This window comes from Mya arenaria, chromosome 9 (assembly GCF_026914265.1).
Source record: "Mya arenaria isolate MELC-2E11 chromosome 9, ASM2691426v1".
Classification (NCBI taxonomy): domain Eukaryota; kingdom Metazoa; phylum Mollusca; class Bivalvia; order Myida; family Myidae; genus Mya; species Mya arenaria.
In genome coordinates this window covers 59749790-59764919 of record NC_069130.1, presented here as the reverse complement: position 1 = coordinate 59764919, position 15130 = coordinate 59749790, and the positions used below count along the sequence as shown (strand labels likewise).

Sequence of the window (15130 nt, the reverse complement as noted above, 5' to 3'; positions counted from 1 at the left end):
GAACATAAAACCAATATGAAAGTTTTGACGATGAATAATATCGATGAATTATTTTTTTGCTATTATAAGGTCTCCAAATTGTGCACTGGTTACAAACAATCTACAATCTACAACATGTCAAGCAAATCATCTCCTCAGCACTACTCAACTGAAGACGAAAAACTACAAGCAATGGCAGAAGACTATTTGCGAGATGCGGCAGAGTCTTGTATGGATGTGAGCATGGATGAGAAAGAATTCAGCGCAGTAAAAGTAAAAGCAGACGTTCTTACTCCACCTGCTAGCCCGATAAGGAAGAGGTTCAAGGCATGGGAAGGAAAAGATGAAGCTACAGCTGTTGTCCTTTCAGATGATGACGATATCGAGGATGGGAATTTTAGCGATGATCTTGAAAATTCTTCGCCGGCTTCCCCTTTGGATCATGATAAAGTTGCGAAAATACTTGAACAAATATACACTATTCAGGAGTCAAAATATGAGGCAGACCAGATCAGGAGGTGCGTTGAAATGTACAGAGAGATCAAGTATTGTGAGACGGAAGAAGCGAGGACAGCACTGAGACACAGTTCAAACGATTATGCTGAACCTGAGATTCTAAACGATTTTCTGTTGAAGCACATAGGCTATATGTGGGAAACGATAAAACCATACTTATGAACAATGAACCTGGGGACTCTGAGTATCAGGACTTTGGAGACATTTAGTGTGTTATGATGTTTCAAGTTTTTGTAGATAACGATTCAATTGTAAAATAAACATGAAAAAATGAAATATTCTTTGTCTTGTGTTTTCGTAAATGTGTAAAACGCAGCAAATATAGACAATAGTTTATTGTGTCACCAACGGTTAAGACTTGCCATGTTACTGTTGTCAAAACATTTGAATTACATAAACTGAATGAAATTGACTTGACACTATATTAGTGAAATATTTTTGAACCTTTTAAATAAAGTATGGCTCACAACAACGGTAAAAAAAACTCAAAATGTATTTCGTATGATAAGAGACTCGGAAAACGTTTCAGAGCTTGTCATTGGTGCGGTGGCTACAGTAACATTGACTATCGCTTGCTCGTTATGAAACAATGTGCATTCGAACATTCCGCGTGTCCAAGCTGTTTTGATAAATACAACGGCTTTTGTCCCGCTTGTTGGATAAACCACCCGGCACGAAAAATGAATAGAAGAAACATTAAACGTTACTACAAAAGATTGGGTAACTCAGAAGGAAAAGATTATCTGGCCAGAATCAAGCAAAGCGCAAGAGAACAGTTTAAGCAAAACGTACTGAGATTTGCGTTTCTAAGACTTAGGATAACAAAAAATTAACATAAAAAACGAATGCTTTGAAATTGCTTTTTATTGAACTTCGTAATATTCACTTGTAAGTGGCAGAAGTAAAGTAATTCATGAAAAATCTTGAGTGTTTTCGTTGAATAGTTCCATACAGGCAGCTTCGTCTAAGGATTGCAGGTTGTCTGTTTGAGATTTCAAGCGCAAAACTTCGTCTTCCAATGCCGTGTTATTTTGCTTAAGCTGATTGTTTTCCGCAGTCAGCTGTGACAGATTCAATGTCAAGCGTGTAACTTCGTCCTGCAATAGTTGACTATCGTCCGTATTCGAGTTGTGCACATGAGTTTGCTTATACCGATCGTTCTCTCTGATCAACCTAAACACCTTTTGCTGTAGTGCGCCACATTTCTTGCGATACTCGGTCGTTTCCAGTTTGTTTTGCAGAAATGTTTTTTCGATATTGTCAAGTATCGAGACGATTTCTTTGAACGTAGACTCGTGCTTGTTATCACCCATACATAGTCTCGCTACGAAGCCGGTAATTTGTAAATTAAGGTTGCTTATGTCCGTCATATTTCTATTGTGAGCGAGTTCAATGTCAGTTTTATTTTCGATTTATATCATGGAATGCGATTTACTAGTGAATTATTTTATTCTTATTATAAGGGCTGAAAATTTGTTACTTGTCATACACATTCTCAAACAATTATGTCCAGTCAAGCATCGACACAGCAAACAACGCCTTGTGAGAACACCAGTGAAAACGAGCAAAAAAGCGAATCTTCTTCTCAGCAACCCATGGATGATATCAATGAATATGAAAAAATGATGGAGATGGCAGAAGATTATTTGCGAGATGCTGAAGAACAAAAATCGAGCGAAATCGAATCCATACAAGATGACAACCCAGACGGGGCAGTTTGTTATATGAGAAATTGCTGCGTTTGTGACGGTTACTGTTATGATAGTGATAATTTTGAAGACATTGAGACCGTAGACGAGGAAGTAAAAATTGACGAAATTGAACCAAGTATTTTTGTGAGCGAAAACAAGAATTGACATTAGTTTTCAATCCGCTCAAACATGATGATACTTCATTAAGTGCTTTCCGAATGAAAAGGTTCAAACAATTGTTTTGATGTTTTAACTTTGAATAAATGCGTTGAAATGCAATTTGATTGTTTGTTTTATATCGATTGAAAAATAGAAGCATAGTAACATAGTAGCAAGCACTGTACCTAGCATTGTAGATTGCATGGTCCATGGACTTAAAATAATGCAATGAGTGGAACGTATATAGTTCATATATAAAACTTATCTTTTCTTCTCATGTCATACTTGTCAAAACCTACTGATCTAGTATATATACAAATTATGGGAATCAAGAAAATCATCAAAACGTGTTTGAAGAAGTTGCTCAGAAGGTCTGATGCAAAACAGAAAAACATGGACAGTGTGCAATTGAATGCAAACATCAATATGGCAATTGAAATCCACACGTGTCCGAAACTATATCCGTGTTTGATTTGTTTCAAAAACGGAGAGGCTGAACAGAAAGCAGAACAGAGAGCCCCAAGCCATCAGTGCCCTGAACTGTACCCCTGTTTGGTGTGTTTGGTGCAAGAAGACTCGTCGAGTGTTGACAAAACTTACAAAGTTGTTGAAAAGCTCAGTAGCAGAGACTTAGAGAGAAATGAGAATCACGAAGCACTTCGCCAGTTCTTCGCCAGGCGTGGGAGGCAATTTGTGCCAAAACAGTTTTAACAATAAATTGAGTGATGAACAGACAATGAATAGTAACAAAATAAAATGTATGAACTGTTCGTGTTTTATTGTGTTTATCTATAGTAATCTAGTTGGGATCACTTAAGCTTCAAGAACAACTATGCTTGCACATAGTTATCAAACGAGTAATGGTCATATGGTCATATATATATGTGCAAATCGCTATGCATAACTCCTCAAAGATACACAGAATGTATCGTAAAATGCTACAAAGTACGATACTTAAGCAAAATAAAACATGAAATAAAGTAAAACAATCACAGAATAATGTTACGATTTTCGGTACAAGCTATACTGAGCTGATTATTATAAGGGAAAGTGTTGTCTGTCGTATTCACTTGGATACGGTTGAACCATGTAAACAATACTCTTTGTGTGTAAAATTTGGGATATTTTCTGTGTTTGAAGGTACGACCTTGGTAGTTATAGTTTCTATAATGTGTTCGCGATTGAATCAAGCCGGGTTTATGCATATACAAGAGATATAAATGATTTTACGAGGTTTTAAACATTTCCAATTTCAGAAAATATTTCTACTTTCGATTTCGTTTTTCTGAAAATGAACAAACTTTTTTTTTCCTATTGTTTAATTTCATAAAACGATACATAATACATGATTAAGATAATTTTAAATTATTTTTAATGAGTGTATTTTCTTTATTTTCGTAAAAGTTTAAAAAATAAATAAATAATGCAATTCATGGAATGATATGACGTGATATGTATGACGTCATATTGCAGAGTTCTCGCTGTGCGCTGGTCGGCCATCTTGAAAAATAAATTGTGAAGGTCGTATTTCCAGCTTTCCTGCGGTAAGTATGACATGAATGTTTAAAAGTTTTATGAGAAATTGTGTCTAAATATATGATGTATCATATTACCAACAAGTTTTGTCGATGTATGCTATTGAATTACGTAAAAACTTATGTCAAAAGAAATTGCTCCCAGCTCGTTTTAGAATGTTTCGAACATTCTCGAAGCCGATTTTAGAAACTTTAATTCTCGGCTAGATATGTTGAAAAACATAGTAAGCAGTGTTAATTCATATCTCTTGTCTTGTTTATGTCATATTTTGAATGATTTTAACTTTGTTTAGGGACCAAACTGACAGAAATAAGAAATGACAAATCATGCAAGATTGATAAATATCTTCTTCTATTTCTTTGTTTGAAAAATATGTTGAAAATTATTTTTTTTAAACCAGAGACGGCAGTTCAGATGCAGTCGTCCTGTGTGTCAGAAAGCTGGTGATCAAAATGGTTGAAGGCAGTACCCAAGAAAGTACATTTACAAGTAAGTAAAATCGCTGAAAATTAATTCCATGAATTGAACTGTCATATCATAATCTCAGTGCTTAGTCTGTTTGGAAATATGCTTGGAATAATTTTTATAAACTGATAATTTATCTAATAACAGACACTGTGTTTGATTTATTACATTGAACTGCTATTAGATAAATTTTCAGTTTGTGTTTGATATCTACCAATGCCATAAATGCATAATTTTGTTCCTGTTGTGAATGATAAGAAATGTTGGGAACATAATACCTTCTGCATGTGAACAGTTTTTCTGTTTCTGTTTGTATGTAGGAAGTATTTTGTTTTCAGGATTATTTCAACATTGTTGATGTGGATGAAATGTGCACTTAGCCATGCTTTTAATGGAATGAAAAATGTAAAAAAACTAACAAGCAATATGTGCAGTTTTGTTGATAAAATGTTTTGTTTCAGAGTTGTGAGGAGTAACCTAGCCTATATAACCTGAAGCTCACCCAATATGCAGTGTGTTCTGCTCTGTCAATAACAAGTAAGTAATTTCACCAAATTTCATCAGAAACAAATCTCAAAGTTGCAATGAACAGTAAAGTTAACTCATCTTGGTACTTTAAATACTGAAACACTGAACCAACATGATTTGATTTTGCTCTTTTAACTTATTTCACATTATGGCAGCAAAATTACAGCTATGTGTCAGATTCGTGACATTTAGCATTTGTCATACATTTCACTCATTCAGTTGTCAAACCAAATGCTAAGTGTCAAATCGATTCATGATATTTAGCATGTGTCATACATTTCACTATATTATTTGTCAAACCGAAAGATGAATGTCAAATTATTTACACATGCTTAGCAGTTTATCATACATTTCACTTTATTATTTGTCAAACCAAAAGATGAATGTCAAATTATTTGAAGATGCTAAGCATCTTATCATACATTTTACTCTTTTTATGACAAATCGACTCACAAATTTAAGCAAACCAGGTGACGATGTACAAATAATTTTGGGATGACGAGCTTTTTGGTTACCTCGCCCAGCCCAACTGAAAGACTTAAAGTATATCTATAAGTCTTTTAGTTTGGTCGGGCGAGCGAGCCAAAATCTCGTCATCCCAAAATATTTGTACATCGTCACTTTGTGTGCTTAATTTTGAGATTCAAATAAATCGTTCTAAATTCAATGTAAAAAAAAGTTTCATAAGGGGGGTACTCAGCGTGAAAAAACTACATCGCTTAAACGCAAATGCGCTTTGGTAGGTATATAGCTAAAAAACGAATGCGCTATGGTGAAAATCCAAAGTCAAAAATTTTGAAAAAAATGAAAAGTTGTCAAAAAAATCATAATTTTAAGCACGTTGTTAGTGTACTGCTCTGTCATTTGTAAATCAAAACTGAGAGAATGGTTAATATGTTTTGAGACAAAGCATTTACAACTCACTGCAAATATTCTTTGGTGGTCAAAGACTTAATAGAAGTTAATTAGCCAGTGTTCATATTTAGTAAATGAAAATTAGTGAGTTGAAGCTTATATTGTTAAGTTTTATTGTATATCATCTGGCAGGGAAAACAAGATCATTTAAGATTCATGCTTTTGGTGGCAAACAAATTGAAAAAGTATTGTTCTTATTTTACTCATTGATGTTTTCATTTTTCAACAGAAATGTTTTGTTTTTTCAGCTCTGTATGGCTGGTCTGACCTCAGTGGAAGTTGTTCGTTTAAATGGTTTCGGGACATTGAAGTAAAACAACACGAGGTAAAATACAAAGTGCTTATTTATTTTTTAACTTGTTTATCCAGTAGTATATGATAAACAGTTTTTGAACTTGTTCATCCAGTATTATATGGTACATACAACAATAATGTAGAATATTAAATCACTGAGTTGCGGCTTCTCTGAACAAACATCTGTTCACTTTATGTCCACAGTTTTTTGAGAAACAAACAGGGCATCTGTTTTCCCAGTTTGTAGATTTTCTCGTTTTGCAGAATGTCCCACCAAGAGTGAAGGGCTGCCTGTTTGCTTCAGATTCCCAGTCCTCCTCGCTGATGATTTCTGAAGTCCTTACGCAGTCACCCCAGTCTTCAACCTCAGTTTGTACAGGTGATAATGTTTTTGAACCATAGTTCATTGTCATGTCATTGGAGTTGTTCAGCTGCTCCAGTTCTGACTGTAACTCTGTTTTGAGTACAGCAAGTCTAGCCTCAAGAATGGCAATTCTCTTAATTTTGCGATTAAGTCTCTCCATTGTACAGATCATAAATTGCTGTAGTTTTCAAGTTTTGTAATGATATTAAGTATGCGTTACATATTAAATATGCACAAAAATAATGCATTCGATCTGCATTTCACAAGTGTAAAACATCACAAATGAATGGTATTTCAATCTACTTTTTTGTCAAACCATATGACATTATTTGTTCATGGCATTTAGAAATAGTCATACAATGCAAATTCTTCTAGTACACAATCGCAAATAAATAATTCTTTCAGTTGTCAAACCAAATGCTAAGTGTCAAATCGATTCATGACACTGAGCATTTATCAAACATTTCACTCTATTATTTGTCAAACCAAAAGATGAACGTCAAATTATTTACAGATGCTAAGCAGTTTATCATACATTTCACTTTATTATTTGTCAAACCAAAAGATGAATGTCAAATTATTTGAAGATGCTAAGCATCTTATCATACATTTTACTCTTTTTATGACAAATCGACTCACAAATTTAAGCAAACCAGGTGACGATGTACAAATAATTTAGGGTGACGAGCTTTTTGGTTACCTCGCCCAGCCCAACTGAAAGACTTAAAGTATATCTATAAGTCTTTTAGTTTGGTCGGGCGAGCGAGCCAAAATCTCGTCATCCCAAAATATTTGTACATCGTCACTTTGTGTGCTTAATTTTGAGATTCAAATAAATCGTTCTAAATTCAATGTAAAAAAAAGTTTCATAAGGGGGGTACTCAGCGTGAAAAAACTACATCGCTTAAACGCAAATGCGCTTTGGTAAGTATATAGCTAAAAAACGAATGCGCTATGGTGAAAATCCAAAGTCAAAAATTTTGAAAAAAATTGAAAAGTTGTCAAAAAAATCATAATTTTAAGCACGTTGTTAGTGTACTGCTCTGTCATTTGTAAATCAAAACTGAGAGAATGGTTAATATGTTTTGAAATTAAGCATTTATCATTTTTGTAAAAATCCAATGTTATAAATGAAACCAAAATTTACCAGAGTAAACATTAATGTGCTATTGTATGTAAGAATGTTTCGTCTTTTACACGTTTCATTTCATTTTTTCAGATGAGATGCCATACACAGGGGATCCGACAGAAGACAGCAGACAGAATTCGTCGATCTATTTGAAATGTCATTGTTTATTTGAAAAAAGATACCTATCCACACTTGTTCGTTTTAAAATATTGTTTGTATTATATGTGCTTTGTACCGTTGCTTTTTGTTTATCAGTAATTCTCCAACACTTGTATTTCGTGTTTTACATGAACATTGAAAATTTATCATACAGTAAATCATTTCAAAAAATAAAAATCAAATGGAGAAATACTGATTTATCTGTTTGCTTTTAATGTTTGTGCTGTCTTGCTTACCCCAGTAACGCGGGTCTTGTTTGCTATTGTGAGTACTGTTGTTATTTTTTTTGGCCATCCAAAGTATTGTTCACGAAAGATAACACATTTTTTTCATAAAATTGGTTACATTTTGGTCTGTCGATTTTTTTCAATGAAACCACAGTCAAACGGTTTTTCACTATATTTTTTTATGAGAAACAGCCAGACTTGGTCACGGCTGAAACCGAGGAACATTTGTGATTGAACAAAATTTTAGCAGTAATACTGCTTGTAATTCATAAATTTATTAAGCTTTGGTCTTGTCATATTGATTACGATATTGGTTGGAACATAACTTGGTAAAATGGTAAACATTTTGATAGTGTGTACAAGAGCAAAATTTGCACTGCATTTTAAAATGTGTCATTTTTGTGAAATGCTGTTGACAAAATGATTTGTTTGCTCGTGCCAGCATGGGTCGACGAGATTCGTTTCTCACTGTCCTTTATGCGGCGGTTTAGGATGCAAGCCTGTTGTTTTGTCAATGTCTATAAAGTTCAGCTTGAATGAAAATTGAAATCAATATTGCAAGATCAAGCACTTTTTTAAAAAAAAATGTTAGAATGTAGATGCGTTGTGAAATGCTGTTGACAAAATGATTTGTTTGCTCGTGCCAGCATGGGTCGACGAGATTCGTTTCTCGCTGTCCTTTATGCGGCGGTTTAAGATGCAAGCCTGTTGTTTTGTCAATGTCTATAAAGTTCAGCTTGAATGAAAATTGAAATCAATATTGCAAGATCAAGCACTTTTTAAAAAAAATGTTAGAATGTAGATGCGTTGTGAAATACAAGTGAATGTACTAGGCTCATTGCATTCTTAGTTTGGTTTCGAAGTGCAAAACTTCATTCATCACAAATATTCCTCTTGAACGACCGAACATTGATATGTGGCAATGTTTTCGTTCAGCAAAATGATTTGGCAAAAGTAATTTAAAGGCTAGCATGAGTATGGAGGTGTCGTTAGACCAGCTTAGTATTGGTGTAAGGTGGTGTACAGTGCCAATACTAGGAACCGCTCATGTTCACCATGTCACGCTACAGGCAATGAAAAATAGGGAGTGGCAACCTCTTTGTATCGCCGTGGTCCGACACTCCACACAGTCTTTACAATGAGAGGGGAAATATAGGCAATCGGATGCTTCTTCCTAAGTGTGCCTTGTCGAGTAACTGCCTTTGGCGTTGCCTTTATTTTCAAATTTGTGAACAAATAAAACTAGGTTAGGACCACATAATAGGGTTACGATGAAAATTAGGTTTCCCTTTTAATGCTTGAAGATAACAGCCACTGGCGTTATACTTCAAAAAAATGGCTCGAAATACATATCACACAAACATTCAACATTTCAACATTTTATCTGCAACATTTTTCATTTTTCAAAAAAATACTCAGATGTACAAAAATAATGCAAAACATGAACAGCAAATTCACAAATTCTGCTGTGTTGAAATTTAAAAATCAAACATGAGATTGTATGAAAAAGCTTCTTTTTTATTTTCAAACATGTTAAATCTCACGATCATAAGCCATATGTACAAAAATAATGCAACTCTGAATTGTAATTTCATGCTCTCAACAAAAAAATATGCATCGAAAATTGTGAAAAATTGTGAAAAATTGTGAAAATCTAGAAATTAACGTTGGATCTCAAGATTTCAAAAATCGAACTATAGGCTACATTCTTCAAAAATTATAGGCTTCATAAAACTCACTCAAACACTCAGATTTCAAAACCTTCAACATTTGTGCTCTGAAACTAGCGTTCACACCAGTTTTCATGAGAAAAAAAATAAAATCTTCATATTGTTGAAAATCTAGAAATTAACGCGTGATCTCAAGATTTCAAAAAAAATTATAGGCTTCATTTACCCAAAAAATTATAGGCTCATGCAAATCTTTCAAAAAATTATAGGCACATGCAAATCTCACAGATCTCACAATCATAAGCCATATGCACAAAACATGCAGCTAAGTCCATGAAACATGAAAAATTGATATCTTTCTGAGACTGGCGTTCACACAATATCTCATGAAAAAAATCAAATCTTCATATTGTTGAAAAATTATAGGCTCATACAAATCTCTCAAAAAATTACAAATCTCACAATCATAAGCCATACCTTCAACATTTGTGCTCTGAAACTAGCGTTCATACCAGTTTTCATGAGAAAAAATTAAAATCTTCATATTGTCGAAAATCTAGAAATTAACGCGTGATCTCAAGATTCCAAAAAAAATTTATAGGCTTCATTTATTCAAAAAATTATAGGCTCATGCAAATCTTTCAAAAAATTATAGGCTCATGCAAACCTCTCAAAAAATTACAAATCTCACAATCATAAGCTATATGCACAAAAAACACCAAGTCCATGAAACTTGAAAAAAATTGATATCTTACTGAAACTGGCGTTCACACAAGATCTCATGAAAAAAATCAAATCTTCATAGTGTTGAAAATTATAGGCTTCATTTACCCAAAAAATTAAAGGCTCATGCAAATCTCTCAAAAAATTACAGATCTCACAATCATAAGCCATATGCACAAAAAAATGCAGCTAAGTCGATGAAACATGAAAAATTGATATCTTTCTGAGACTGGCGTTCACACAAGATTTCATGAAAAAATCAAATCTTCATAATGTTGAAAAAATTATAGGCTCATGCAAATCTCTCAAAAAATTACAAATCTCACAATCATAAGCCATATGCACAAAAAATGCAGCTAAGTCGATGAAACATGAAAAATTGATATTTTACTGAAACTGGCGTTCACACAAGATTTCATGAAAAAAATAAAATCTTCATAATGTTCAAATTCAACAAATCAACATTTGCAGCAAATCTCACAGATCTCACAATCATAAGCTATATGCACAAAAAACACCAAGTTCATGAAACATGAAAAATTGATATTTTACTGAAACTGGCGTTCACACAAGATTTCATGAAAAAAATAAAATCTTCATAATGTTCAAATTCAACAAATCAACATTTGCAGCAAATCTCACAGATCTCACAATCATAAGCTATATGCACAAAAAACACCAAGTTCATGAAACATGAAAAATTGATATTTTACTGAAACTGGCGTTCACACAAGATTTCATGAAAAAAATAAAATCTTCATAATGTTCAAATTCAACAAATCAACATTTGCAGCAAATCTCACAGATCTCACAATCATAAGCTATATGCACAAAAAACACCAAGTTCATGAAACATGAAAAATTGATATTTTACTGAAACTGGCGTTCACACAAGATTTCATGAAAAAAATAAAATCTTCATAATGTTCAAATTCAACAAATCAACATTTGCAGCAAATCTCACAGATCTCACAATCATAAGCTATATGCACAAAAAACACCAAGTTCATGAAACATGAAAAATTGGTATCTTACTGAAACTGGCGTTCACACAAGATTTCATGAAAAAAATAAAATCTTCATAATGTTCAAATTCAACAAATCAACATTTGCAGCAAATCTCACAGATCTCACAATCATAAGCTATATGCACAAAAAACACCAAGTTCATGAAACATGAAAAATTGGTATCTTACTGAAACTGGCGTTCACACAAGATTTCATGAAAAAAATAAAATCTTCATAATGTTCAAATTCAACAAATCAACATTTGCAGCAAATCTCACAAATCTCACAATCATAAGCTATATGCACAAAAAAACACCAAGTCCATGAAACTTGAAAATTGATATTTTACTGAAACTGGCGTTCACACAAGATTTCATGAAAAAAATAAAATCTTCATAATGATCAAATTCAACAAATCAACATTTGCAGCAAATCTCACAAATCTCACAATCATAAGCTATATGCACAAAAAAACACCAAGTCCATGAAACATGAAAAATTGATATTTTACTGAAACTGGCGTTCACACAAGATTTCATGAAAAAAATAAAATCTTCATAATGATCAAATTCAACAAATCGACATTTGCAGCAAATCTCACAGATCTCACAATCATAAGCTATATGCACAAATTCCACCAAGTCCATGAAACTTGAAAAAAATGATATTTTGCTGAAACTGATTTCACATAATCTTCATAGAAAAACTACTTCATTCACAGATTTCAAAATCTCGAGCCATTTGTACAATAATAATGCGGAATCAAGTGATAATTCTGGAACTATTTCATATGAGCGTATAAATAAAAACGGTAAAAAAAATAGTCCTAACCATTTATGCACAATTATAATGCGATGCGCATTAATTTTGGCCATCGGGTATATAAGCTCCACATTTTTCAATATTCGTCATTCCAGTAGCAAGCTCTTAGCTCAGAAGTGCTGTTAGTCTGCTGGGAGCCCAAAGTGGGTTTGAACTTCTCAGATTTCTCCTCGCACTATGAACTTGGTGCATCAGAGATACAGAGAAAATATCTGAGAGGTTTTTTGACCTTCTGGTTTGAACATGAGAACCGTATGTCGCGATACCTCATAGTTTTTCGCTCTTGAGTCTGGCCAGCTCATGTTGTCGATCACTTTGACATCGCCTGACGAATACGATCATTCTCTGTGATAGCCATTAGATCATATACAAAAAGCGATTTTGGCAAGTGATTTGTTATTTGCGTCTGGTAGCATGAGCATAGAAGTATAGCTTCGACGAGATTTGTTTCTCATTGCTCAATATGCTACGGTCTTGGATGCAATGCAATGATTTTGTCAACTTCGCAAAAACATTTTGGTAAAAGTAAAATTTGAGAGGCTACCATGAGTATGGAGGTGTCGTTAGACCAGCTTAGTATTGGTGTAAGGTGATGTACAGTACCAATACTAGGAACCGCTCATGGTCATCATGTCGCGCTACAGGCAATGAAAAATAGGGAGTGGCAACCTCTATGCTCACGAGTACCCCTTTTCTGTACGCTAGTGCATGCATAGAGAGTGGACGAAGCGAATGGGGCGCTAGTCCTAAGTGTGCCCTGTCGAGTAACTGCCTTTAGCGCTGCCTCAGTTTTTTTTCAAAATTCAAAATTCAATCGCTTCTTTGCTCATAAGTTGCGATACATAAAAGGAAATGCTTTCTGAGATTAAAGTTAGCATTTCCTGCCTGCAAGTAAAGCGAGCAAATATGCCTCTATGTGCTTAAGAGGTGTGTTTGAAAGTGAACTCTGTAGCCTTCTCTTAGATCAAAAGAGAAATAAGTCTACGAGTTTTCGAGCCTAGCTTGTGGTTGAGGTACTTGAAGTTGATCGCAGAAATCCCTTCTTTGATCGGACAATGCGGCTGAGGCACTCGATTCTTGCCCCAGTACAGGCCTTCTTGTATCAGACATCACTTGTTCGGCGTTGTACCTACAACGAGTCAGCAATACCCCGTTTGTTACACCCGAGTAGTCCAGCACTCTACATTATAGGTGTAACAAATTGTAGAAGGTCGCCTGGAAGGCCTCTAATGGGTGCTGATTTTGCGTAGTGTATGACACTAGGAAAATAGGTTTCTGGCTCAGAGTTACCATTTTCCGATCTTGTTTGTGCGGTGGGTAACCTGACCAATGCCAGTCACAAGTCTGGATGAAAAACAGGGAGTGACCACATTACATAACAAAAATACTTTTTACATTGAATGTTTGACATTATAACAATTGTAAACTTTTGCTTGTGTTTGATTTCATGAAAGCAAATGTGTATAATTATGTATATTGATATGTTTGCAATGTTATGTATGCTATGCATGTTTGTACTTTGCTATCTGCTTACACTTTGAATAAAACCTAAACTGAAATTAGAAGCATTAGTTGTATATGAGAAATTTTCAATAGTTATGCAACGATTGAGTGAAACAAAATTTAAGCATCATGAAGACTTTCGTCTTTTGAAATGCTTCAAACTGCAAAGCTCACTTCACGTTCACGTGAAAGCAATTTTTAAATTTCATCTCATATTTTTCAAAATCTTCAAACATAAGAAAAACTCATGTTTCCTTTGTATTACAATTTCAAGCTCTTATAATCTTCACTTCTCAGCTCATTTGCACCAAGTACGGTGGCCGAGTGGTTAAGGCGTTGGACTCAAGTTCCAATGGACATTGTCCGCGTGGGTTCGAACCCCACCCGTACTAATACTTTTGCATTTAAGGCAATTGTCCATTCGACTAAGAGTAACTGCAAAGTTTTGTAAGGAATCCATGAGCAATTTGGCAGATCGTATGGCCTTTGCATTATAATTTCAAGCTCTTATAATCTTCACTTCTCATCTCATTTGTACCAAGTACGGTGGCCGAGTGGTTAAGGCGTTGGACTTAAGTTCCAATGGACTATGTCCGCGTGGGTTCGAACCCCACCCGTACTAATATGTTTTGCATTTTGGCTGACATGCGATTAGTATCCAAGATATTTCGTAATTTGGCATCACCTCAGCATGAAACAAGAAACGCGACAAGAGTTGCAACTACAAAACGATGAAAAAAACATTTGTCAAATTTGTGTTACGGACAAAAAGTGTATTGTGTTTACGCCTTGTGGCCATTTGACTTGTCATGCATGTTCAATCAAAACTAGTAAATGCTATTTTTGCAGAACTGTTGTTATTGGAAAATATCAAATTTATGAATAAATCATAAACAATTATTTGTATTTTTGCTTTCTGTTTATTTCATTTATATGGAAAGGTGAACTGTGTTAATCACTCAAACACTACCAGTTCTGATTCACACAGTTATGCTGTAGACAACCGCAATACGCTAGTTAGCTCAAATTTCTAACATTGGTTAGCAAAGTTGACGAATGCAAGTTCGAGAAATAATGTATACGCTTTTTAGAGTACTTCAAACTATTTAAACATACAGCAGTGACTGTACTATTCACACTTCACTTACTATGGCAAAACGATATACTGACATCGCTGGGTTTGCTGGACTACAGTACAATGATTATTTCAAAAGATTCTGTTGGGAATGCCAATTGTGTTGTGCTGGAGTCTTTACGTTAGAACCTTGTCAACGACATGATCTTTTGAACATTTTCCCTCCAGCTGGCTACTGCCAAAACTGTTTTCGATATGTGTGGTACTGTAATGATTGTAAGGCTGATGGAACGCCACCAAAAGTGCGAATGAGAAACTATTGTTTGTCATGTTTCTTCCACCGATTTGAAAATCTTGCAATCTTGGC

The 15130-nt window shown here is 34.4% G+C and overlaps 1 long non-coding RNA gene and 2 other non-coding genes across 3 annotated transcripts; all 3 read left to right on the top strand.

Moving 5' to 3' along the window:
• The first annotated feature begins 3151 nt into the window (after window positions 1-3151).
• LOC128246511 (uncharacterized) lies at window positions 3152-7767 on the top strand. The gene is made up of 7 exons (XR_008263268.1): window positions 3152-3485; window positions 3819-3889; window positions 4282-4370; window positions 4808-4883; window positions 6038-6114; window positions 6348-6462; window positions 7667-7767. It is a non-coding gene; the product is annotated as an uncharacterized LOC128246511 (long non-coding RNA).
• A 6231-nt stretch (window positions 7768-13998) lies between these two features.
• On the top strand, window positions 13999-14080 carry Trnal-caa (transfer RNA leucine (anticodon CAA)). Its single transcript has one exon. It is a non-coding gene; the product is annotated as a tRNA-Leu (tRNA).
• Window positions 14081-14228: 148 nt separating this feature from the next.
• On the top strand, window positions 14229-14310 carry Trnal-uaa (transfer RNA leucine (anticodon UAA)). The gene has a single exon. It is a non-coding gene; the product is annotated as a tRNA-Leu (tRNA).
• The last annotated feature ends 820 nt before the right edge of the window (window positions 14311-15130 follow it).